Genomic DNA, 26846 nt, shown 5'->3' with positions numbered 1-26846 from the left:
GCTGTTGTAAATAGTGCTGCCATGACCATTGGGTGCATGTATCTCTTCACATTAGAGTTCCCTCTGGATATATGCCCAGGAGTGGGATTGCTGGATCATATGGTAAGTCTATTTTGTAGTTTTTTGAGGAATCTCCATACTGTTTTCCATAATGGCTGCACCAAACTACATCCCCACCAGCAGTGTAGGGTTCCCTTTTCTCCACAGCCTCTCCAGCATTTATCATTTGTTAATTGCCCATTTCTGTTCTCCTTTTCCCCAAAGACTGATCCAGAGCTGGTCTTAGTGAGTTCTGCATTCTCATTGCAGGACACTCTGCCTGGTGTGTAGTAGGTGCTCAGTAGATGACAACATCCCCATCCAAACCACAGTAGCACATATGGGCCTTTGTACCATCCAGTTCTCTTCTCCTCTCCTCTGTTTCCCCACCGTCAGTGCTCATCTCGATCTTACTGGAACGATCTCCACGTGGGACCCCTACAGTGAACATACGCTACTTTTCAGAAAAACAACGCAGCTGCTCCAACCTGCTTCTCTCCACGTCCAGGGTGAATGTCTGCAGACCCCATCTTGCATCTGGGTCCTCTCTTCTTCAGGCTAAAATGCTGTTCTCCCTGTTAGCTGTCAGGATGTATCTGTCTTGCCCCCCTGCCCGCTGCAGCATCCCCCTGACTCTGGGCGGCCCCTGCAATGCGCACCATCCCTGAGCTGCTCTCTTCATCACTGACGTGTGCAGCCTGAGATGCCGGAGCCATCTGAACCCTTGATGTCCCGCCTTGGTCACCATTCCTTCCTTGGATAGGACACTGAAGACTTTGATGTAGGCCATGAGGCTGGGTCCTTGACCTGGGTCAAGTACCTGGGTACTTCACTTCTCAAGAGCCTCCCCTGTCCCCTCACCACTTCCCCCAAACCCCCACACCCTGAAATTGAATTCAAGAAAGTTCCTCCCTCTTTGAAAGGTTAGAGCTAACAGCCTCTAAACTTTAAACCTGGAAAGCACGTGCACCTCCTCTCCCCCAGTGCAGGGCCACGTGAACTAAGGGATGGCCCACTTCAAACAAACCGCACCGAGCAGCTCAAGGGAACGTCCGTTTGGGGCAAGTGCGAAATTCAAATGAAGTCCCTGATGAGGAAGTGACTGCGCTTGGCAACACCACCCCTCAGGCCCCCTGCTGCCGCAGCGACACGCGGGGGCCACCGGACCCCGGGATGCAGACCGCAGCCCTCCCTGGCGCCCGGTGATTACAGGGCAAGGCTGAGTGCAGCAAGGAGAACCCAGAAACAAAGCCTTCTGTGAAAACAGAAACCACACAAGGTCACAAAAACAGCAAGAACTTGTAAATCCCCGAAAGCCCTTCGGTGAGGAATTTTCCTAAGCACCTGTGTCCAGCGCTGGGACAACGGCAGGCTGGATACATACCTGAGGTGACAAGAGCACAGACCCAGCGGCCCTGCGGGAAAGACCATTCAAGGTCACGGGCGTCTAAGATGTGGGTCTCTTTCAGGCTTATCTGTGGAATAACATCCAGGCACAGACCAAACAACCAGTTTGAAAACACTCGTGTGACAAGACAGCCCCCACCTGTGCTCACTGATGTGGCCTCAGGTGAGTCAAGAGGAGAGGGGGGCTCAGCCCGGGTGGCCCTCACGTGCCCCTGAGCTAGGTACAGCCTGGGGGGGGCCCGGAGAGGCTCCCAGAAGTAACGCTTCTGAAATCAAGTACTTGGAAGGCAACTCTGCTAATAACTAATAAGTCTTTGAAAAAAAAGAAAAGAAAAGAAATACAATCTCTCTTCTCCCACCCGCCCTCCCTTCAGGAGTTTAAGGAAAATCACCACAAAGAGAAAACCAAAGTCAGGCCAAAGCTGCTTAAAGGATGTGCAATTACGTGCGATTTAGAAAGTCTCTGTATGATTAAAGCCAGAAAGAAGGCTGTGTACTTGGCAAATACTGGGCAACGTATTTAAGCAAATACTCTTTCAACCCTCAGTACCCTGCCTCCCACGACACACCTCCCTTAATTTGCAAAGATTTGTTCAACAGGCCAGCGGTTCTCAAAGTGCAGTCCAGGTCCAGCAGCGGCAGGGTCGTGGAAGAAGTCGTTAGGAGACCTGCTCAGTCAGACACCCCCATTGCGGGGCCCAGCCACATGGGTCTGCACAAGTCCCCCAGGGAACTCTGGTCTGAGAACCACCACACAGGGCAAAGTCCTTTCCCTGCTGACCACCCCAACTTCAGCTGGGGCTCACAGGGGTCACTCTCCCTTACATCTCAGAGTGGGCAGTAAATCCTCCCTAGGGGTTCTCCCACAAGCGGGACCTTGGGCCAGTCCAAAGGTGGCATGACTGTGGTGGTGGCAGGGGCAGGAGACCCAGCTGAGACATGAGGAGAAGGACACTGTCCAGGGCAGCACACACAGTGCTCACCTGGGATGTCCTCAACACGGCTGACCATCAGGGAGCTGCCGATCAGAACCACAGTGAGACGTCACTTCATACCCGTTAGGATGGTTACCATCAGAAAGATAAGCGACAGCACATGTTGGCGAGGATGTGGAGGAAAGGGAATCTGTACGTACTGTGGGTCGGGAGGGAAACTGGTGCTGCCACCATGGAAAACAGTATGGAAAGTCCTCAAAACATTAAAAGTAGAGCTACCATACAATCCAGCAATCCCACGTCTGGATATATACCCCAAAGAAACAAAACCATTATCTCAAAGAGGTATCTGCACTCTCATGTTCACTGCAGCATCATTCACAGTAGACAAGATATGGAAACAGTCTAATGTCCATTTATAAAGAAAGCGTGGTGAGCGTATATACAAAATGAAATGTTTCTCGGCCATAAAAAAGAAGGAAATCCTGCCATTAATGACAACATGGATACACTTAGAGGTCATTAGGTCAAGTAAAACAAGCTAGATGAAGCTTAGAGAAAGGCAAATACTGCATGGTATCACTTACATGTAGAATCTAAAGGAGAATGCTGAATTAAGGAAAATAGCAGATAGCAGAATGATGGTTGTCAAGGGCTGGGGGTGTGGGCAGAGGCTGGTAAAAGGGTTTAAACTTTCAGTTATAAAATGAATAAAGTTTGAGGATCTAATGTATAACATGGTGACTATACTGTACTATATGACTGAAATTTGTTGAGAGTAGATTTTAAGCTTTCTCATCAAAAAACAAAAAAGTAACCACATGAGATGATGAACATGGTCATTAACTTCACAATGTATAGGAACACCAAATCCTCACCTTGTACGCTTTAAAGATATAAAATTTTATTTGTTAATTACACCTCAATAAGGCTGGGGGCGGGAAATTCCAATGCCCTGTCCCACCTCCAGAAATGGTCATCCAGTGGGTCCAGGGAGGGGAGGGCAGCCTGGCTCTAGATTTAAAAAGCTCCCCTGTGATTATAATGAGCAAGCAAGTTCAGGTCTTCCTGCTGACCCATGACTGATAAAACAGAGACAGGGCAGCACACAAGAGATACCTGACACGTGGCTGTAGAGAGGACGTGACATGGGGGGACAGTAAACCAGAAGTCTTCCCTAGGACAAGTCAGGTGGCTCCTGCAAGAAGGGTGCCTGGGGGCCTGGCACCACCCCAGGCTTGATTCAAATGCTTCAGGTATCACCAACCTATTTTCCTTATAAGGAACCTGGGGCTAAGGCAGATGAGTCGTCACACAGCCCCCACCAGAGCCAGAACTCACACCGAGGACTGCCCAGCAGGTGTGTGAGCTCAGCCCCAGGTCCCCTGAGCTATGATGAGCCACTGAGACCCCCACCTCCGGTTCTCTGATCTAATAGCCAAAGACCAGCTCAATACCTGACTTCTCATTACCCAAAAAAAAAAGTAATTAAGTTATTTTAATTGTGGTCAAATATCTATAACATCAAAGTTACCATTTTAACCAGTGTTAAATGTACAGCTCATACCATTATGTACACTCATATTGTTGAGCAACCATCATCAATCACTACACATTTCCAGAATTCTCTTCACCCTGAAAAATTGAAATTCTGTCCCCATTAAACACTAACGCCCCATTCCTCCCTCCCCGCAGCCCTGGCACTCACACTTCTAGTCTCTGCGAATTTGATTATTCTAGGAACCTAATACAAGTGAGTCAAACACTTTCCTTTCTGTGACTGGCTTACTTCACTTAGCACAATGTCTTCAAAGTCCCTCCACATTGTAGCATGTATTGGAATTCTCTTCCATTTTAAGGCTGACTAATATTCTACATTTCTTCTTAAAAATGCTATGATCAATTTAAAAAACTAAAACTCTGTAGTCGAGCTCTGTATTCCCCATGCCTGAAAACACAAACCCTGCAGCTCTCACACACTCATAGGTAAATGAATCCTTCAGTCCTTTATGGGAAAATGTGCGAGACGTTCTCCAGTTTTCAATATCTGCCTTGTATCTTGGCCCCAAATTTGGACCAATGAATCTATGTTATAACTTGAACCATGAGGGATCCAAGATGGTGCTGTGGCCAATCTGACTTAATACACAACATTCCTAAGCACGCAAGACCTGAAGGGGAAAAAACTTAATCTGATCTGAAGGGACAGAGGGAAGGCTCACAAAACCTGTGGCATCCCAGTTTTAAGAGAGCCTCTTCTTTTTGTCACAGTGTTATATCTAACACATAGCCTAGTTCTTCAGCTATTTCCAAATTATGGCAACTGACCAACAATCAGCTCCAAAGGAATAAAAATTACTGATTAAAACTGATTAGAAGTAAACAGGATTTGCTCAAAACTGAAACACACAGAAATAGGGTGGGTTTCAGGCACAGTTTCCTCTGGGCTCTACTCTGTTTCAGCGATTCTCCCTTTTCCGCCCATGTGTCCCCACTGGCTTCATCTTCAGGTTGGCTTCTCTTGTGAGCACAAGATGGCTTCAGCACCAACTGGGGAGATATGTAACCTTATTCCCACTCTGCTTCCCAGAACCAACAAACCTAAGTCATGAGTGTGTTCTAATAAATCAACCTGAATTAGATTGTTGAAGGTGGCCGGAAAATTCCTCCCACTGATTATAATGTGGGCCTGTGGGTCAGCCTATCCTTTGGGGAAGAGAGAATGCTCAGATCCCCTTATGCCAAGTTTAGGATTAATGTCATCCAAAATGTGCGGCTACTACACAATATAGATAGGGTTCTCAAAGGAAAATCTGGGTGCTGTGAGCAAAAGGAAATGATTGCTGGTCCATGTCCCCCACAGCACCTTATGGCTTAGCAGTTCTCCACATGAACCCTTGAGTCAATATTTTACATACTTCTTAAGAACTGCTTGATTAGAATATTAAGCTATCTAGCATCATAAAGTCTCCCCTCCTCTCTCAGGGAGTTGATTCATCCCCTATGATCAAGTTAGAGTTCACGGATGCCTTGATCTTCTCTAATTATGTGTATTTATACAGTATTTTTATATAGTCGAACTTCCAAGCCAATAGCAGCCATATTTATCTTTTAGAAAATGACAGCAGTCACTCTGGGTCTCTAGTTTCGCCCAGCCCCGAACACTCTCTGGACTGGAACATAGGATTGGGGGTAGGGGTGGGGCTGAGAGCTTCTGGATCATGAGCTACTGACCCAGTATGGCAACAACAACACAGATCTGGGTACCGCAGCCGGGGAAGAAGATGATAAAAGCTCCCCTGCTGGGGACAACTTTCCAACTTCATTACCTGTACCTGACCCGAGGTACGGATCCTGAGCAGTATTTATTCAGAAAGAGAGGCATGCAAATGTGAGGGAAGATTCTCTAATTCGGAGGTTAGAACACAAATCTGTACATCTAGAATGGAAGGAGCAGTTTGAATCAAGGAGCAGGAGATGGCTCTACCTTCCGGAGAAGAACGACTCTGACCTTCAACATCACGCACTCCGCAGCTCACACAGTCCTGAGCTCAACAGGCACCAGGTAGGTCGCGTTACTTACTTGTCACAGAAAGAGTTATGACAAATCATGACTCCTGGTCCTTGGTCCCGCTCCCCTGACCCACCAGCAATGACCTTTGAAGTCTTCCCCCATTCTAATTCTTCACAAGCCTTTCTTCTGTTCACAATGGCCTGTTTGATATTAATTCCGTACAACTCCATGAGGATTCAGACAAAAAAGGTCTAGCAAAAATACCAGCCGCTTTCAAAACGTTCTTCTTTCCAGGGGCTAGAAAGTATCATTAAATCAACTGTAAAAAATACTTACAAATGTAAAATACTAATTTTTAATAACATTGGTATAAGATTTATTTCACAAAATTTGTAAGTCAGAAAACTGATCATTAAACATCTGTTTCATGTGTTCAGATATTTTCAAATTATTCCACAGTTGCCATGGGGTTATAGCTTAAAGAAAAAAAAAAGCATGCTTTTAGTTCGACTAAAATTTAAGTTTATTCACAGTCTGGGGGTCTCAGCAGTGGAGCCCTCGGTGCATGCGTATAAAACGAACATAAGCAGTGTGTTCACTTTAGAACTCAGCTGTGCAAACTGGTCTTTCCTCACCTAAGCTGCTATGAATATGATACTGGGGGGGGGCATTTAAGCTATTCCCCTGCTGTTGAAAAATTAAAAGCCTTCCCACCTACTCAAAAAATTGTCGGCAGAGAGGGAGAAGGAAGGAGGAAGAGAGGGAGGGAGGGAAAGTCACTCTGAACATCCGTAACCTGATCAGACCGCTGCTGGTAAACAAAGAACACCCTCGGCTTTATAACAATTGCCAAAAACTAAACTAGCAAGCAAACCATCCAAACTTAACCCTGCCCTTAATTTTCTCCCTCTCCCTTATCATTAAATACATTTCTTCTGAAACAACCTTACCTCTTGCGTAAGTCCTTGCTCATTTGTAGGTGAACTTCAGGGGGCAGCCCCAGCCCTGATCTGAGAGCTGTTCCTTCCAGGATGCACGCAGACCTTCCCAGAGAGCTTCGCTCTGGGGCGTGTTCTGGCCCAGACCAACTGCCTCACTTGCCACTTCCCCGTGTTCTGGGCATCATCACATAGAGAACTGCCCACCCTGGGCCTTGTCCCTTGTCCTTGTCAAATACACATGTACACATAAGCACACACACCTGCACATGGGTCTGCGCCACTTGGAGGAACCTGGGAGCCTCCAGGTAACAAGAGACAATGGGAAAAGGGAGAAAGAGGACAGGCAAACAGAAGGGCAGGGAAGATACCCACAAATCCCACTTAGCCTTGTTCTCCAGAGAACTGAGGACCACCTGTCCCTCCACAGGCTAGGAAAGTGGAGCCGCAGGGTGGCCCTCCTTATCTCCACACCGGGCCCTGGACAGGAGGGTGCATAAGCGGATGGATGGAGTGAACAGAAACAGGGTCACAACCGTCTCCCCCAATCTGAGGACCCCGTTAAGGTGGAGAGTTGCACATTATCACGGCAATGACCCAACTTCTGTCAACAAGCCCCACCCAAACTTCACCCCTGGGATTAAGCCAGATGGAGCCATTCTCCGACTTTAAACATTTAAATGGAGTGCCGTGGGGACCGTCTTATAGACGGGTGATTCCTAAAGGTTCAGGGGTCAGAAATCTCTTTGAGAATCTGATGACTGCAGGAGACCCTCCTGCACAGAAAAATGGACACAGACAAACTCTGACACAACATTTATCAATTTCACGGACTCCTATGCCCTAAATCTATCCCTCAACTCCCCAGTTCAGAAGTTCTCAGGGTAAAAATCTGTGCCCAAACCTAACTTTTTTTTTAAGAGTGAAAAATGTTGTATTTAGAATTAGCCAGCTGGACTCAGTTTACACGATTCCAATTTTGTTGGCAACACCCACAGCAACAGAGTCAGGAGTCAGTCGTACGTCTGCCCTCTTCTTTCCATCAGGCCTGATCAGGGTGTTGACCTCAGCCACGCCAATGTCACAGAGCCTCTTCACAGCCTGCCAAACCTGCCTTCTGATTCCAGCAGAAAGACGTCTGGTCAGCTGACGGTGACTCCTCATCACCTCCAAACTTGGAAGAACACTGACGGGGCAGAGACTCCAAATTCCACGTCTGAGAGGAGCTCCCCGTTAGATGTCCACTGGCCTGCAGAGCCGGGGACAGCTCAGAGGGGAAGGGACTTGAGAGGCACCTAATGGCCCAGACTTACATCCAGAGACCCACTGAGGGCAGGGACGACCACAGAAGGGCCAAGACAATCTAACCCAGAACAAAAGGGGAAAGAATCTCAAATCTCACTTCAGGGGAAACTGTGCCTGGGAGTAAACCTTTGAGCATGTGCCATGATGTGTTAAGTTAAAAAACAAAATACAACAGCTATGGTGAATGAGTGTAAAAGCCATGCTGCTGGCATCCTTGGTGTTAGAGTCATAAATTTCCAAGCAAAATGAGACAGAAAATACCCACGTCAGCGCTGGCTAACAAAAACCCACTTGGTATCCTGGTTTAATGAAACCTTTCTCACAAACATCAGCAATTAATAAAAAAATATTTCTCATTTCAATTCAGTCTTAATTACTAGTAGTGCAACACACTGTGAATCTGAGAGCATCTGATATAATGGGACTTTTTTTTTTTTTTACCAAGTTTAAAGAGAAGGGATGATGATGGAGTGTCTTCCTACTTTCGCCACACGCGTGGAGCACGGCTGCAAGACTGCGCGTTTAGAAGCCTCCTGGGAGCAGGCCTAGAAGGAGCGCCCTATGAATTTTTTACAGAAAAAGAACAGAAGGAAGTCAGCAGAAAAGGTGAGAATACGAGTTAACTTCCTTTCATTTTCTGACGCCTTATTCTGGTTGGAGCAAAACTAGGTGAGTTTGGCAATGTTTTAAAGGGTGTAAGTGATTGAAATAACACAGCACAAAGCATAACCCTTTGTGGGCAAATCACCACAAAAGGTGCATATCACAAAAAGCAGGGAAATGCTACTTTTGGGTGCTGTTTGCTTACAAATAAAATATTAAGTCTTTCTGTTTTAAAATGTTTCATGAAACCGAGCAAAAATATTCACACCCTTAAAACTCTTGCGGATTCTTTTGATATATTCTGCGTCAGAAAGAGTTAAAATGAGAGGTGAGGTAAACTGGGGGTTTTTTTGCAACAAATATCAAATGGGTTTACATTTCACACTGTCTAAGTGTATTACAAATGTAAACTCTGAGCAACCAGAATAGTACACTTTTACTTTAAAATCAGATACCTCTTGCTCAATGCCATGGTGTAGAAAGGCCATCTGATGAATATTTTCTTTGGAGAGATTGCATATCAACTGAAATCAAGTTATGGGGGAAAAATTTCAGTACAGCTCAAGATATCGAGAGACCTCAGTCCAGTTTCTTGGAAAAAAATGAGCTCATCCAAGGAACTGAATGGTGGCCTGCATGAAAAGAGGACCTGTGGGTTTCCAGGGTTCACCATCTCCTCCCTCCAGCAGTGTGGTTTTCTAACGCTTAAGTCTGTCTGTCTCCCCATCAACCTGAATTTTATCTCCTTGCTAGAAGGCACACCCTACCTAGCTGTAGGCTGCAGACTGAGGCACTCTGGGCATTCTGGTTATTTAGCAGCATTCTCAGGAAAACATCACCCCCACACAAACATGCAAATATTCAAGCAATGCTAAGGATCTGAGTTGGGAGATAAACCACATTGCTCCCCACCCCTCCCCATCCTAACAGCACCAGCAGGAAATATAGACCCCAGCCAGCCAGGACGCTGGCCGCCCAGATGGAACACGATGATTACAGGTATAAAGTTCTGTTCATGCTCACTGTCCTGTTACAACCTATTTTAACTAAGAGCCATATATTTCAGCATATTCTATTCCATCAGTTCTAAATACACACCAAGGTAAAACCCACCGACAAGACTGCTGCGCCTGCTAATTGTTGGCTATCAACAATAAAAAATATTTTCAGGGTTATTTGAAACGTTCATAAGGCTTTTTCATTACCTGTTTATTTTAAAACAGCCTTTAAAGGGGAGGAAAGGAACCTCACTTTTGTTCTCAGTTTTTCAAAATTTCATGAAGAGGCAGAAAACAATAGAAGCCACGTCCAAGCAGGTAAGTACAGTGATGCCTCGTGTACTGACACATCCTTCCTTACTTCCCACTGGCAAAAACCTTGACAAACATGCCACTTCCAAACAAAACCGCAGCACAGAATCAAAGCTTACCTGGAAAAGAAAGACGGTTCGGAACAGAACAATCCATGCTCAGAAGAGATATTTCCTCTGAACTAGTATTAAAAACACGACTACTGAGATCATTCTTCCCTTAGCGCACTTACTTATTAAGAGATCACATTAAGAATCTAACACATGCATGTAAAAATGAACTATCTACAACTGATGATTACAACTGGAGAACACAAAACAAACAGAGATGGGAAAATGAATGATTCCCAGTGACCTATGCAAAATGCTTGTCTGGGTTTCCGAGAGCTCAGAGGACATCACTGGGAGGGCAGGACTCAAAGGGCACACCTCGGGGAACCCCGCTCTTACACCGTGCAGCCCTGGAATAAAGTGGCTGGCTAGATGAGATGGAGTTTTTCTAAAAACAGAATTATAAATTTCTCACTTGCTTCAGTAACCTCCTGTTGAGTCACTTGGATTAACAAAGTAACAGACAGCAAAGAATTGGAGGTACAAGGTGATCATGACAGAACACTTTAAGATGGTGCCTCTTCTAAACCCTGCAAGAATAAATCAATAGGCTTGCTTCCTACCACCCACAGTAACTGCACCGACTTTGGCAGAGGTTAACATTGTGAAATTTTTAAAAAGAAGGCTAAAAAGAAAAATAAAGACCTTGGTCCTTGAAGACCCACAGAGAGTAAAATCATCAAGAAATGAGTTATTCAATCACCAACTCAACTACTCAACTTCTGCAGATATGAAAGGACATATTAACAATGACTCTTAAAGAACGAAATGTAATGATAGATTTTTCTCTGTCAGTGGATAAAAGTTATTGTTAAGCATTCATTAAACTGGAATTTTCAGAATACTTACTTTATTCTTATTTTGTTAAGATATAAATCTATTAAGCAGAAAATTGAGGAAAAGTGGGGGTAGGGATCAGAAGAAAGAGAGCTGAAGTGTGGGCTTGCTCTCAGCAAAGCCAGGTTGGGGGACAAGGACTTCCAGGGATTTGGAAAGCCTTGTGGGACTCAATTCACCACTTGGGTGATGGATGGTTTATCAGTAGTGAATTTATTTAAACCTTAGGATTGATGAACGAGGGGAATTCTGGTGCAATGGAAAACCCTCCCAGATACCCTAATGCCTGAAGAATGAAGAAGACCTGCAAGGCCCTGAAAGTGCTCTGCACCAGCCTGCGGTCCAGCCCCATTCCCATCACTAACTCTTGCCTCCAAGTGCTGCTTCCGGTCCTGGATCCAACACCTAACACCTTTCTTCCTCCTGCCCTCGCCCGGTCCTCCTGCCCCATCAGTGCCACTGCGAAGAACTAGAAGCTCTCTCCTGTGTGTGCCATCCGTACGTCCCCACCAGACACTCATCACTGGCATGGCAACATTTACCTGCCTGTCCTCTCCCCGCTGGACCATGAACTTGAGGACAGTCATTGAGGGTGGTGCCTGGTACACAGCTGACTCCCCATAAGAGCTGGTTGAGGAGTGAGCTGTCAAATTATGAGGGGGATTTCTGCAATGCTAAAGTATTGTAAAGAATCTGGCCACTCTAAGATTAGCCTAAACTATAGAAATACAAGTTATCTAGCAACTGTATAGTATTTTCTCTTCAAAGTCCTTTCACTTCTATTGCTCAGATGCAGTCTCACCATAACTCTAAGTAAGAAATGTTGGCATGATTGTTCTATTTCACAAAGAGAGAGAACACACGAACTTTGTATCCATCCCAGAACAAAGTCTGGGTTCACGCAGTAAAGAGCAAATCTTCTAGAAAAACAAAGTATGGTATATCCACCCAATGGAACATTATTCAGCCACAAAAAGTAATGTGCAGCATGGTGATCAAAGTTAATAATCCTATATTGCATATTTGAAAGTGGTTAAGAGAATAACTCTTAAAAATTCTCATTATGAGAAAAGAAAATTTGTACCTATGTATGGTCATGGATGTTAATCAGACTTACCATGGTGATCATTTTATAATTGATACAAATAATCAAATTATTTGTATGCTGTACACCTGAAATTTATGTTAAATGTCAATTACACTTCAATTGAAAATATACTAGCCCCAAAAAAGAGATTACAAGGAAGAGCCTTAAGATCACAGTATCAAAATGTTTAAGAAAGGAATGAAGGACTGATACACACTACCACATGGATGAACCTTAAAAATAGAAGTAAGAGAAGACAGAGACAAAAGTCACATATTGTATGATTCCACTCACACGAAATGTCCAGAATAGATCATTGTAGGGGTGGTCATGAGGGGCTGGGGGGAAGGGGAATGGGGAGCTACTGCTTAATGGGTACAGGGTTTCCTTCTGGGGTGACGAAAATGTTTTGGAACTCAACAGGGATAGTGGCGGCACAACATTGTGATGTACTAAATGTCACTGACCCATTCACTTTTCAGTGGCTAATTTTATGTTACATAAATTTTACCTCAATAAGAAAAAAAAGCAGATGTCCCACCACATACATCAGAAAGGAAGTCTTAAAAGACTCTGTGGCTCTGAAAACACACAGGCACCTCAGTGGAGCTATGGATTCAAAGACAATATAAGGAATCATCATTCAAAAAGTGTCATTTTAAAAAATACTAGAAATTGGTTAAACAGGTTTAGAATTTGCTACTATTCTACTACCTCCAAAAATTCTTTATATATTTATAAAGTGCCCCTTTTCTCTGTGCTGAAAGCCTATATTTGTAATGAAATCTAGTGTCCCTTATTCAGAAAGTCCCCAGCCTTCCCCTGTATGTAATTCCTTAGCTGCAAACACTAGATCAGTATTCTATGTAAGTGATACTCATGAAGGTTGATGATTTTAGCAAATGAATAATTTACTTTTACTTCCAAAAGTCCCCTTTTTTCTTGTCTTGTGAGAAGGGTGATAGAACCAAAAAAGAAAAAAGAAAAGAGATAAGCTTGTTTGTGAAAATTCCTCCCATTAGAAACTGTAACATTCTTGGTGACTTTTTCTGATGAATAAGGAGAAACATTATATCCCAGTTAAGATGAAAAAGCCCCTTTAATTAAAAGCCCTAACTAAGCAATGAAAAGGCGATCCAGGCGATCCTACAGTGAAGAGGTGCGGGCTGCGGGAAGACGAGGTTTTAAACATGTGAACTGAGTTCCTATTTCTCGCTAGTACAGCAGCGGCAAGAACAAATCAGATGCAAGGCCAAGCGTTCTCTTCAGCAACAATTACGTTTTCCAGAACGTCTTACTTAGTCAGGTGGTCTCCAAGGGACTCTCCAGCCCAAACACGCAAAAGGCAACCACAAAAGAGGTTGAAACCACTTACGCGTTTTAACAAGCAGAATTTAAGGTTACAATTTGGATGAGCGTAAGACCCAAGGATTTCTAAAGGGACCTTGCATCCTTCCCAGAGGGGGAGGATGCTGGCCATTAACACAGTTCACAAGGCCTCACACACAAGGGGGAGGTTGGTGGGGGTCAGGGGGAGGCCACCTGCTTCACACTAGGATGACAATGACACGACGCTTTGTTCTACAAACACAAAACAGCAGTCCCAGCCAGGTCAGCTGTACAGTGCCAACTGCTGCTAAAAACAAACAAGCAAATAAACTACAGCCCTCAGGATGTGTACTTCCTTTCAAAGATCATTTAAGACCCTAAATTCTCATCCCAAATCACAACACTGAAAACTGACACAACAGACTGGAGAAGGGTCAAAATACATTAAGAAAAACAAAGTTGGAAAGATAAAACATGAAAAGATCTTTCCCTCGCTAGACCATGTCAGAGGAACCACAGAAATGTCAGTATCAAATAAGAGATGGTCAAAGCTGCGTTTATACACGTGTGGTTAGTTCTCATTTTCTCTCAAATGTCTACTTTTTCTTTTAAATTTAGTTTAAATGAAAATTAACCTATGGAATGCATGCATTTTTGAAAGATGCATTTTTTTATTTAAAACTTTTTTGGAATAGGTGACAGAATCACATGGTTCAAACATCAAAATGATAGAAAAAAGGTACACATTCAACAGGTAGCAACTTTCCTGAGTCTTGTCTATTTTTTCAACATTTCTTTATGCAGATATACTGGTCACTGTACACATGAGCGGGAACGACACGTCGGCCAGGGAAGTGGCACTGTGACGAGAGGTGGGGGAACGCATAGGTCAGTCTCTACACGGAGGTACCACGTGCATCAGACCCACTTCAAACAGGGAATACACGTTAGGAAGGCAAAACGGGCAGATAAAACAGAATAAAAGGCTGTGTAAAGACGGAAGTTCTGTCTGGATCTCCTGCCAGACTGTGAGCTCCCTAGAAGCAGGACCCAAGGTGAGGTCGACACTGTCCCCCCCATGCTGAGCACGGGGCCTGGCAGAGAGAGGCAGCCAGTAAATGTTGAAAAGTTGCATCAATGCATGGTCATCATAGAGGAGTCAGAACTAACGGGACCCAAAGGATCCCACAGAGGCAACAGCTCAAGCACGGGGTGAGGCCCCCAGACTACCGGGTAGAGGTGCTATTACAGGGCCCGCCTCAACCCTCTGCAGGAAAGGGCAAGTTTCCACAGAGCTAGATGCTGTCACGTGGGCTCTCCTGGCCTAGGATGGGGGGTGTGTCTAGCCTGTACCCCTGGCTCTGGCCACCTTACCCAGGTAGGCGGTTTTGGACCAGCAATGAAGTCAAACTGTGAGGCCTTGACCCTTGGCCGGGCCCCCTCAGTGAACTGTGAGATAAAATCACTTCCCTCCCTGTTCTGAAAGCCACCCCTTCCACTCCATCCTCTCCCCCTGCTCCCACCCTCCTCCCATAACTGTGTAGCTCCTTTCTCTTTGCCCAGTTTGGCTCGGGGCTGTGTTCTTCCTTCCTCTCTGTCTCTGTCCCTGAAGCTCACTTCAGACCCAGAAAGGGCTGGAAAGCTGTGCAGTGACAGACCGCACTGACCACTAGGGGTGACAATGGCATGTCACCAAGCCATCAAAGCCAATGACAGCCAATAACAGATGTACAAACACCCAAGCATCGACTGAGCCCTTGCAGGCATTCCCACAGAACACTCCAGAACTCAGAGCCAGGGTCACCTTCAACACACAGCTGCAGGATCCCCACCATAGGGTGGGTCACTTGTCTGCTGGCCACATGGCACCTACGTCCAGCCTCTACCAGGAGGGTGACCATCCACACAGCTCTGTGCTAAACGCATCTCTAGTTTACATTTGGCATGAAGAGACTGGAGTCTACGTCACTTTAAAATGTTGAAATGCACTAGACACCAAGAAGCGAATGATCCCAGCAAGAAGAGAGCTGAGCAACAGCTCCCTTCCCCGTCTCACTGCCAAAGAGCTCCTTGTTTGGTCTACATCAAATGATGGGTGATCAGAAAACAGAAGAAGTAAAACTTCTTACATAACACTCTCCACACCAGGCAGTGCCTCAGAGTTCCCCAAACAGAAGCTCTATTTTTTCAAAAAAAAAAAAAAAAAAAAGATATCCTAAAGCCCCCTCCATGGCAACGAGGAGCTGGATTAGACACACTCCTGTCATCACCAGGTGGCGGCCAGCTAGCCTCCTTCTCCTGACCCAGGGAGACCCCGGCAGTCACCTGTCACAGAAGCCAGCACGTACACGTCCGTGGTCACATGTGCTCAGCTCAGCGGGACATGCACAAGGACCCACGAGATGGTCAGAGTGTTCAAGCCTCATGGTAAATAACAGCATTTGTATTCCAGCTATCATTATAAAAATCTGTAACACTTCAAGAGACCATTATGGGGCTATTAAAAAGATTTTGCATTCAGTTTTCGAGATGACTTAGGCAGAATGCCATCACTGCAGTAATTATTTATCACTAAGTAAACGGACCTTAACGCTTCATTAAAAAAAGAGAAAAATGATGGTGCTCTCTTGCAGTAACCAAGTAGAAGTGGCAGTGATGGCACTGGCCCTGTCTGCAAACACTGGCCAAATTAGGTAAGTTGCAAAGTGCTTTGGGACAGGCAGCTGAACCCTTTGAGGAATGAGAAGCCAGTCACGTTAAGTCACCTTGCAAGTCACGCAGTGGCCAAACCTCAGCTGGCCGATGCAGACATCGCTTTTACTAGCAGGTTACAGGAACTTTAACTTTTCAATCAGAATATGTACCCAAGGATCTAAAAATGCCTTGAAAATATTCAACTTTATCTGACATACTGCCCCAGATGCCTACAAAATTTGAAAATAAAAAAAGCCTTTTTAAAAAATTTAGCCTGGAAGTAGTTAAGAATTCTTCTGACACACACACATAGCAACAATTTCCCGGTTCTTAATTGCGTTGGCAATTTTGCAAGGACATGAAGCTATTTCTATAGCACCTCACTTTTATAATCCATATGCTCACCAAATGGACCACACCAGGAGCTGTTCTCCTGTGATATGCAAGGGAAGGCCTTTCCCATGTTGGACCGAACCATGGAGGTACCTGGACGCTTACAACCTAAGATACTGAAAAACAGAAAAGGATACTAATTCCGAAAGACTAGACTCATTAAAATGAAGCACACGTGGTCTTAACCTAATGCAGCAGTCCTTTCTGGGACACCCCAGTGTCACTTTATATAAATAGCCCGTGAACAGAAGCCACAAACACCTACCCTAAGATGCAGACACTAACACTCTCCAATTTGGGCCAAGCTGGTTAGGTATTTTGCCTCAAGTTTTCCAGCTGTGAAGAGAGGCATTCCCACCTTTCTCTTCGTGTGTGTGTGTGTGTGTGTGTATGTGTGTGTGTACACCTGCAGTCATATAATTGACAGTGTTGATTACTCCATTGGCAGAATGTATTATTCTCTGTACTGAGTGATGTGAGAAGGCATGAAATACAGCCCTCTCCCTAAGAGAAGCGGGCTCATACAGTTAAAGGCAATCCTGCCCATCGATGTATCATCACTCTGAAGAGCTGCTTCCAAACGCAGGTACGCACAGCTTTTCTCTATTGCACCTCACCATACATAGAGCAAGTGCATTTCTATGCTGACATATGCTCTCTGTGGCAGGCAGTGGCCTAAGCAAACGGGCTCAATTCTGCCTCTCTGCTGGTTCCCTCTCTGAAGTAACAAGGACAACAATCTATCAAGCTTGCAGGCAACGCCTAGGGTCCAGGGGCTTCTAACGGGGGCCCCGACATCTCCAGAAGTGGGAGCAGGCATGAGTCTCCACTGTCAGCATAGCAGAGGGTCCACACAGAGAGAAGAAGGCTTTGGACCCAGCTGAAAACCAAGGGAAGGGGGCTTCTGTGGAAGGTGGCACTGCTCCCAAGCCTTGTGGCCAGGAGGGACAGGGGACAGAGCAATCCAGCAGAAAGCTCTCTGTCCCCTTACTTCCGTCACCTACCACTTGCAAGTTTGCCACTGGCTGAGTGTCAGAACCTGTGACCTGCATGGCTGCTGAGGTTAGCTATAAGCAGGCCAAGGGACAAGGAGCCTGAGGGAGGTGACCAAGCTGACCGGCAAGTGGCACCCACTGGAGTATAACTAATGAGACAGAGGAAAACTTTAACGAAAAATGTATGAGGGCACACATGAAGATGCAATTGTAGCCTTAAAACTTTCTAAATTAAAAAAATAATTAGAAACGCTTACCAGGAAAGCATAAAGTCTCAGACAAGATGACTAAATTCTCAAGACCTACAGTACAATATCATACCTAGAAGCAATGATACCGTGTTGCACACTTAAAAATTTAAGGCAGTAAAATCTCATGTTAAATGTTCTTATCACAATACAACAAAATTTAAAAAGAATAAAAAGAAGAAGAAATATCTATGGCACTACAGTATCAAATTAATGTTCTAGAGGATTAAGAAGAAATGTAGGCATTAAAGAACAAAGAATAAGAACATGGAATTCAGGGGGGAGGGTACAGCTCAGTGGTAGAGTGTGTGCTTAGGATGCACGAGGTCCTGGGTTCAATTCCCAGTGCCTCCGTTACGAAAAAAAGAAGAACATGGAATTCATGAGTCAAAGGGTAAGAGATCTGGAGGACAGACACAGGAGACACAGAGTTATGGGGATGACAGGAGTTCAGCTAATACAAACCTTGGTGGACAAACAAGCGATGTAAAACGAGCGATTTAATGCTGGTACGTCTGGAGACAAGAGCTCCACTTTCAACTGCTAGGCACTGGTAGGACTGAAAATAATCCGACTTTCAAATTAACAAAGGAATTGTTAAACCAACACGAGAGTTTAGAGAAACAAAGTAAAATAAGTGGCAACCACTGAACCAGATGAAAGTAATAAAGCAAAACTCATCAGTTATCACAAGAAAGACAAGGCAGGACGGCCTGAAGGGACAAAACTGTCCCACTGGGCTTTGAAAGTCCAGCTCTATTTAAAACTACAACGACGACAACAAAACATGGAACCTGCCCGAAACCAAGTGAGAGAGACTTTAAAACTAAAGAACTGAACAGAGGTGTATCGAGCAAATACAAATAAAAGGAAAGCAAGGGTGGCAATATAAAAATCAAACAAAAAAGAATTCAAGGCCGTTAGTATTAAACTGGACAAACTGGGATATTACAAAATGGTAAGTATGTAATCTAAGGCAAAAATAAGCATTATATATCTTTATGCATCAAACACAATGGCAGGGGGACACATTAAGCAAAAGCTCATAGAAATATGGAAGTTTACAAATTATAAAAGACACCGTAACATACCTCTTGATGGTAAAAACAGATTTGGAGGCTCTGAATATAATGCAATAAGTAAGTCTGATTTACTAAATATAGAAAATGAAAACCTTGCATTTTACCAAGGATATAGCTTTTTTACATCCATGGAAGAATTAAAAATTGATCATGTACTTGGACACAAGTAAGGTTTAACAAATCCCCTAAGATAGAGATTTCGGAGCTGCGTGCATAGATAATGATAAAATATCAAAAGATACCCAAAAGAAAATTTAGTGACATGCCCCTAAACATTCTCGGAATGAAGGGGCAAGTATTTTAACCATAAACTATCTAGAAAATAACAAAAAAGAGATTAATTCTCCAAAGCCAAAGGTATATAGCTACAGCTGTTCTGAAAGAAAATTTCCAGCCTTAACTGCTATTATTTTAATAAGACTAAAAAGTAAATGACACAGGCATTCAACTTAATAAACTTAAGTCAAAAGGAATAGTAAAAGCAAAATTAATGAAGACTATAATGATAATATATGTTATATATTACAATATGTTTATATATAATAATATATAATTTATAATATAAAATATAATAATAGTAAAATGAATTAATAAAGATTACATACTGAAATTAAAAAGATGAATATAAAATGAATTCACCTAGTTCTTTGGAGAGAATAAAACGTATAAACCTCTAACAAGCTTGAGTAAGGGGAAAAAGAGCCAAAGAAAAGATACACATTAGTGATAAGGAAGGGGTTATTACCACAGATATCAAGAAGTATTTTAACAATATTTTGTATAACTCTGAGCGATAAACTTAAATTTACGCAAACCAATTACCTAGCAGTAGAAAATATCAAAATCCAGAGAAAGGGTAAAATGATGAATAGAACAGCTATAACATATTCTGAAAAATTTTAAGAATCTGCTTTAAAAGATTTCAGGGTAGAGTTGGGGGGAGCAAGCCCAGGCGGCTTCCCAGCTGATTTCTCCTCAATATTTAAAAACTAGGGGGGAGGGTATAGCTCAAGTGGTAGAGTGCATGCCTGGCATGCACAAGGTCCTGGGTTCAATCCCCAGTACCTCCTCCAAAACAAACAAACAAACCTAATTACTTCCCTCCCCCCACAAAAATAAAAGGTAAAAAAAATAAAAATAATAAAAAATAAAAACTAGATTATTTCCTGTATTATGCAGATACCTTCAGACTTTAGAAAAGGATGAAATTCTTCTTCAGTCATTTAAAAAATGTAATCTTAATAGCAATACCGGATAGGATGCAACTAAAGAAGAAATTCCACACCCATCTCAAGACTGCACCATAAAAATTAAATAAAGTATTAGCAATACCGGATAGGATGCAACTAAAGAAGAAATTCCACACCCATCTCAAGACTGCATCATAAAAATTAAATAAAGTATTAGCAAATTGAATTTAGCAACATATGAGAGGAATACCACACCATAACAAACCAGGGTTTATTCCAGGAATGCAAAGATGATTCGGTATTGGGAAATCCCATCAATGTAATTTATTACACCACAAAATAAAGGCAAAAGCTTACAATTATGTCACGCCAAAAAGGCACTTAATAAAATTCATCCACTTCTTTCTTTAAAAATTAAAACATGAATGGATACATGCTACTTCAATACGATCAGTTATGTTTACCAAAACTTAACAAAGGCATAGTCAATGCTAAAAACACTGAAATATTTTTATTAAAATCAAGAACAAGGTAGCAATGCTCTTTCCCACAGAAACAAAAGTACCAGCAAACAAACAAGGATATATACATATATATATAAGGGAATTGACTATAATCCCACTTTCATAGCCAAACAAAACACAAAAAGAAAAACAAACAAAAAGCAACAAGTTGTTCATCAACACAAGATGGGCTGATTAAATTATAGTACACGCATACTGTAAACTGCCATAATTTTCACTCATTTCAATATATGCAATTGACCTAAAGTGACATCCATATTTTAACAAAAATCAATAAAAATGCTACAGAGTACTATTTAGAGAATACTCTTTATATTAACAGATGATCCCATTTTTATGAAAACCCCAAACCATACTATATAAACATGCATATTTTTATGTTCCTAGAAAAAGAACACATTGGAGATTAAGCTTATATATCTTTTATTTTTCATGTGTATCACTTTTTAATTGTCTTTGTTCTCTCAAAGAAAATTTTAAACGGACCCCCCCTCCAAAAAGTCTGTTTTGATGGCACGAATCACCTTCCAGGCACACAGTTTAGAACAGAGATTCTCTGTGCACTGCTATTTCTTGGGAAGGCAGGAAATGGCTGGCCTTAGATCAACCTCTAAGTCTGAATCCTGACCTCACATAACAGCAAGTTCCTTAGCCTCCCAGAGCCTCTGTTTCCTCACCTGTAAAATGGGGATAGCTTCTCCCATTTCTCTTTGGCTTGTTAAGGAGATTAACTGCCTAATCTCACCTGCAAAGCTAGTCGCTCCTGGTGTCCTTTTATTAGCTCATTCCTCTCAAAAACAAAGACAAAAAGAAGGAACTCAACTTCCCTCTGGGGGTTTCCCAGGGCTGCCCGGCAGTGCCTAAATCCTCCGCTTTTGCTAATTTCAACTTTGTGCCAAGGTTTTGTGTGGATTTCTTTTCAACATTATCACTGCTGCCACTGAGAGTGAGTCAAAGATGACCTGAAAAGGTCTGCAGTCCTCAGTTATGCTGAAGTCGATCATGACCACAGCATCAGCCTTGAACTTCTCCACTGGTATTTAAACAGCGGCAAGTTGTCTCAAATATTCACAGGCAGACTGCTGGCAGCAGACAGGGACTTCCTGAAGAAGAGCACTTCAGACTCTCCTGGACAAACAGGAGAAGGACAAAGGATGCACTGGGAGATCCCTCCACTTTCAAATCCCAGATGGAAAGGCAGGAAGAAAACATCAGGAAAAGCCACAGTTCCTGCTTCCAAGCTGCCTGGACTAATGTGGGATCATTAAAAGCAAAAGAGAAAAAACAGACTTACCATATGACCCAGCAATCCCACTCCTGGGCATACATCCAGAAGGAACCCTAATTCAAAAAGACACCTGCGCCCCAATGTTCACAGCAGCACTATTTACAGTAGCCAAGACATTGAAGCAACCTAAATGTCCATCGAGAGATGACTAGATAAAGAAGATGTGGTCAATTTATACAATAGAATACTACTCGGCCATAAAAAATGACATCATAGTGCCATTTACAGCAATATGGATGTCCCTGGAGAATGTCATTCTAAGTTAAGTCAGCCAGAAAGAGAAAGAAAAATATCATATCACTCATATGTGGAGTCTAAAAAAAAGAAGACAAATGAACTTACATATAAAACAAAAACAGACCCACAGACATAGAATACAGACTTGTGGTTGCCAGGGGAGAATGGGGGTGGGAAGGGATAAACTGGGAGTTTGAGATTTGCAGATACTGACAGGTATATATAAAACAGATAAACAAGTTTTTACTGTATAGCCCAGGGAAATATATTCAATATTTTGTAGTAGCTCACAGTGAAAAAGAATATGAAAATGAATATACGTATATTCATGTATGACTGAAGAACTGTGCTGTACACCAGAAATTGACACAACATAGTAAACTATGACTCAAAAAAAAAAAAAGCAGAAGAGAAAAAGGAAAAGGGCAGTGTTGAGATGTGGTCACCTCCCAGTCCTGTAAGGTAATACTAATTAAGAACAAAATATGTAGAAGGAAAAAGTGACAACAGGAAAGCGAGTTAAATTGGGTGTTAAAATTAATTCATTTTCCAGAGGAGAGAAACTGGGCTTTCCCTGAGAGACGAGCTGGCCGAGAGGGTGGGGAGAGCCCTGCAATGCTGAGAAGCAGATGCTGTCCCCGGAGGAGATGCTGTTCCCGGAGGAGAAAGACACAGCCCTCCTCATAACCAAGTCACAGCCCAGAGGGAAGAGGAGAAACATCCTAGCTTAAACTGAAAGTGTCCTTTCTCGACTACAGAAAGAGCAAGAGAGATCGCCCAACTCACATCTTCATGTCTCACGTTTTCCAAGATACTTGTTTCATGATCCAAGCAGTATCACCAAAAGGAAGTAAAACCATCTGTAGGAAACATAATTCACCATGGTTTCACTAACAGGGAATTCCTCACACTCCCCTCCCAGATGATAAATTAAAAACGAAAGGGAATGATTCAAAGGCTTCTTTTATGTAAAATCCTACTAACTTTATAAATACACTTAGACAAAAGAAACTGGGCATTCCTTTAGGAATTGATTCCCAAGCTCATCTGATTCTCCACTACCAAACATATTCCTCAACTCCTCTGAGTAACTGTTTTATTAATTATGATGTTCGGGTTCCCTTTTTGAATGTTTGGTGTTGATCGAAATAATACATTTTACCTGAAATCTAATTATGTATCATTTATGATAACTTGAAGCAAATTTAATAATATATATATTATTGCCCATTTGAGCAATATCATTCACATGTAAATATATTTAAGGGATAAAATTTAAATGCAGTTTCATTAATAAACACTCCATTCCTTAAGAACGGATTTGAAGCGAAACAATTCCACGGACAGCAGGACCCATCAGCTAAGACTGCCACAGGCCCTGAAGTTTCAGTTATTTTGTTCCGATTTTCTACAAAATGACCTGGTTTGGGGTTCAGAAAAGTCACAAATGTCAAAAGGCGACAAATGGATGTTTAGCTGAAAGCTCTTACTTGTCATTGACATACATGGGGGAGGGAGACCTGGAGGAGCCATGATGAGGCCAGGTGTGTGGGGAATTGTCAAAATGGGCTTGGGGGCCCCCCAGCTCCATCCCCAAAGAACTAAGACTGTACACAAGTGGTCAGGGAAGACCCCCAGAAGGACACAGCCTGATGCTCTAACTCCCATGTAAACGAACACTGACGCGGGCTGGTAAAATCAACGTATAATACAAACGGTAAAGAGCTTCCATGGTGCACACTGATTATCTAGAGTAAGAGTGACTCAGGCTGGCGAAGGGAAACAGGAGGAGGAGGAACCCACCCAAACCACAGCATATCCCCAAACAACTATGCTATCCTGTCTTCTCACGGTTTCCTTATTTGTGGGGTGTTTCGCACAAAGCGAACTAGCCCATCTCACACATAGAATTTCGGCACACGAGTCAGAGTATAAACTGGCAGAGGTTGTCTGGGAAGCAACAGGACACGAGCCTTCAATGTATACCTTTCCTTGGAAATCCTGTTTCAGGGGATGGACCCTGTGGAGTTCATCTGTAGTAAAGGGCAAAGATGAAGGAGGCAGTGTTCATTGCAGCCTTACTTAGAATCACGGGAAACTGGAACCAATGAAAATGCCCAACACTGGGGAATGATTAAGTACATCAGGACCCTTCACCCCACATGACGTTACATCGCCATCAAAAATAAAGCTTAGAAAGACTTCATGGTGCTTAAAAATTTTTAAATGCTGGGAAGTAAACATATTCCTAGAAGAGGTTCGACTGTGCTAAAGCATGTTTTAAAATCTAGAAGAAAATGTACTCAGTTGCTCTCAGTGATGAACTTATTGGAGGCTTGGACTTCTCCAGAGTTTTTCCAAATTCTTAAGCTTAGAGACAAACTTTTATCCCTAGGTACTGAGTAGTTTAAAGCAATTTTAAAAAACGGAACAAAACAAGAACAAGGTATGCAAGAAAGAATACCATACCAGGGTCAGAAGACTCGGGTCGTGGTCCCAGCTCTACTCTGGTTTTTATATCTGGAAAATGAGAAGCCGGACTAGATAATTTCAAGGTTCCTCACAGGCAAAGCCCACCTGCCCTGGGAGACCAGTCCCCGTGCTTGTGACCCACAAAGCCTCAGGGCTCAGGAGAGCAGTGAGGGCTGCAGGCCAGGACGGCCCAGGACCCCAAGGGAGGCATGGCCAGGTGCTTCTGTGTCACCTGAGGCCCCCTCGGCCTGTCCAGTCCCTGCCTGCACCTTGGACTTGCAGCTGCTCCACGTGCTAGAGGAACAGGTGCCTTCGGTTGGAGGTTAAGGAAGGACAAAAGAGCAAAGTAAGAACTTCCACTGGAGTCAAAATGGGATTGCTGTCTGCAAACATTTCACTCTCACACTCATGTGTCCCTCACAGGTGAGGAAAGAGCAGAAGAAAGGATCTCCCATCTTTTGGATAAAAATCCAGCCGACACCTTGATGTGCTAAGAAACAGGAAAAACAAACCATCCAAGGCCTTCTCTCGCTCTCTTTTTAAAGCAGAAAACCAAAAGCCTGGAAATATTTATTTAAAAAGTTGAAATCCAGTGAACTTCCCAGGTGATACAGTGAACATGGTGATGAACTAGTCTACCCAGAAAAATGAGAAGTGTTGCCCTACGCTGTCACCTGCCTAGCCCAGCCTGGTAACAACCAAATCTAATCTCCTAGGTGAAATATGGTACAATAGGATTACATAATTAATTTTCCTGTTAGGCATAATTGTTACTGACTTTATGTCATTACAGTGTCAGCTCATCCGGTAGATGATTGCTATCACACTCTAATTACAAAAACACACAAACAATTTGTAATCATTCATTATTAAATAATGAGCGAGGCCACAGTTGCTAATGGAAACTTAGAAAAATGAACATGAAAGGCAAACTGGACAAGAGGTGCTTAAGAAATTAATAAATTAATCCTGATGGCATTTATCAGTTGTGTTACTAGTTATCTGGCTCTCAGATTACCTGCTGCACAGATTTTCTAAGAGCCACACCGTTTAACTTGATTAAATGTCAGAGTGACCCAAATGACTTCATGTCACCAACAACAAACAGAAATACAAACGTTTAAGATACGGTTTAAATTCTTACCTCTGCACTTGAAAAGACAGCATCCCCCCTTGGTAATACAGAGGCAAGCACAGAAACCCAGGTTTTAAAAAGAAGTAAATTAGAAGGCATTGATGCAATCAAAGGATTTATTCTGTCCTTCCTGGTAAGTATTAGTATAAGTTTATAAAGCATGAGTAACAAGGATGTCACAAAGCGGAGAGCGTCGCTAACTAAGCGTCAATACGTCCTGCCAGTTTAAAGCAACCTCAGAGTGAAACGAAAGCCTCTTGGAAGTCAACTTCCAGGTGATTAGCTCACAGTGTACGTTACTTGCCTAAGTATCACTCCAACAGGTGTTGACCTGCAGTATCTGAGCCAGCTGGGTAGGTGCTATCAGTCCCATCCTTACAGGTGGAGAAGGGTTTCAGAGAGGTGGTAAATAACCTATTGAAGTATACTGCTTCAACCCTAATCCCACCTAAACTCAGTTGTTTAAACCAACAGGGCAAAAAACAGTCAACAGTATCTTCCAGGAACAACAAATACTGGTTGAATAATGGCCAACAGGAAGCACTTAATTAATGCACACTTGGGGTCTCACTGAAAGAAAAGTGATGCATCAAAGGGTCTTCTCCCCACCCTGACCCTGCAGCACAGAGCCCCTCAGACACCCCACACAGCCCAGCCTATATGGAACTTAAACAGCAGCTGCCTCTGGCTCTTGGTTCTAATAACTCCTGGAGTAACCACTATCGCTGCTGAAAATTAAGTCCCAGGAGTAAAGCAAGGGTGGCCCAAGAAAAAAAGCAATTAACTACATGTTTGCAGCAAAGCTACCATAAACATAGATTAATTGCCAGTGGAATAACTCTATTTACACAGCAAAAAACTTTTAAAACACTATGAATACTGGAAAAGGCAAGCGAGCCCTACAAGTGAGTACTAGGCGTCATCAATGGGATTTGTTTGAGATCCTACAGTTTTCAGATTTTACAATGAAAGTCAAAAGAATAGGATGATTTACACACACGTTTGTTTTACATATAATTGCTGAGGAATGAACCTAATGGATAAAGAAAGGACAAATTACATATGCAGAAGTATAAATGTGAAAGCATATTTTTGGTCGTACAAGAATCATTCCCTGGTAGTAATAAGCAAATCCAATCCAATCAAAATTTTTAGTTTTAGAATTACTCAACAG

The 26846-nt window shown here is 43.0% G+C and overlaps 1 protein-coding gene and 1 non-coding gene across 4 annotated transcripts in view; one reads left to right on the top strand and one right to left on the bottom strand.

Annotated features, from left to right (window-relative positions):
• Nucleotides 1–26846, bottom strand: part of IGF1R (insulin like growth factor 1 receptor) — a 282688-nt gene that overhangs the window by 166441 nt on the left and 89401 nt on the right. The window lies entirely within an intron of this gene.
• Nucleotides 18026–18098, top strand: TRNAP-AGG (transfer RNA proline (anticodon AGG)). The gene has a single exon. It is a non-coding gene; the product is annotated as a tRNA-Pro (tRNA).

Source organism: Vicugna pacos, chromosome 27 (assembly GCF_048564905.1).
Source record: "Vicugna pacos chromosome 27, VicPac4, whole genome shotgun sequence".
NCBI classification, from domain to species: domain Eukaryota; kingdom Metazoa; phylum Chordata; class Mammalia; order Artiodactyla; family Camelidae; genus Vicugna; species Vicugna pacos.
This window is presented reverse-complemented; position numbering and strand designations above follow the sequence as displayed.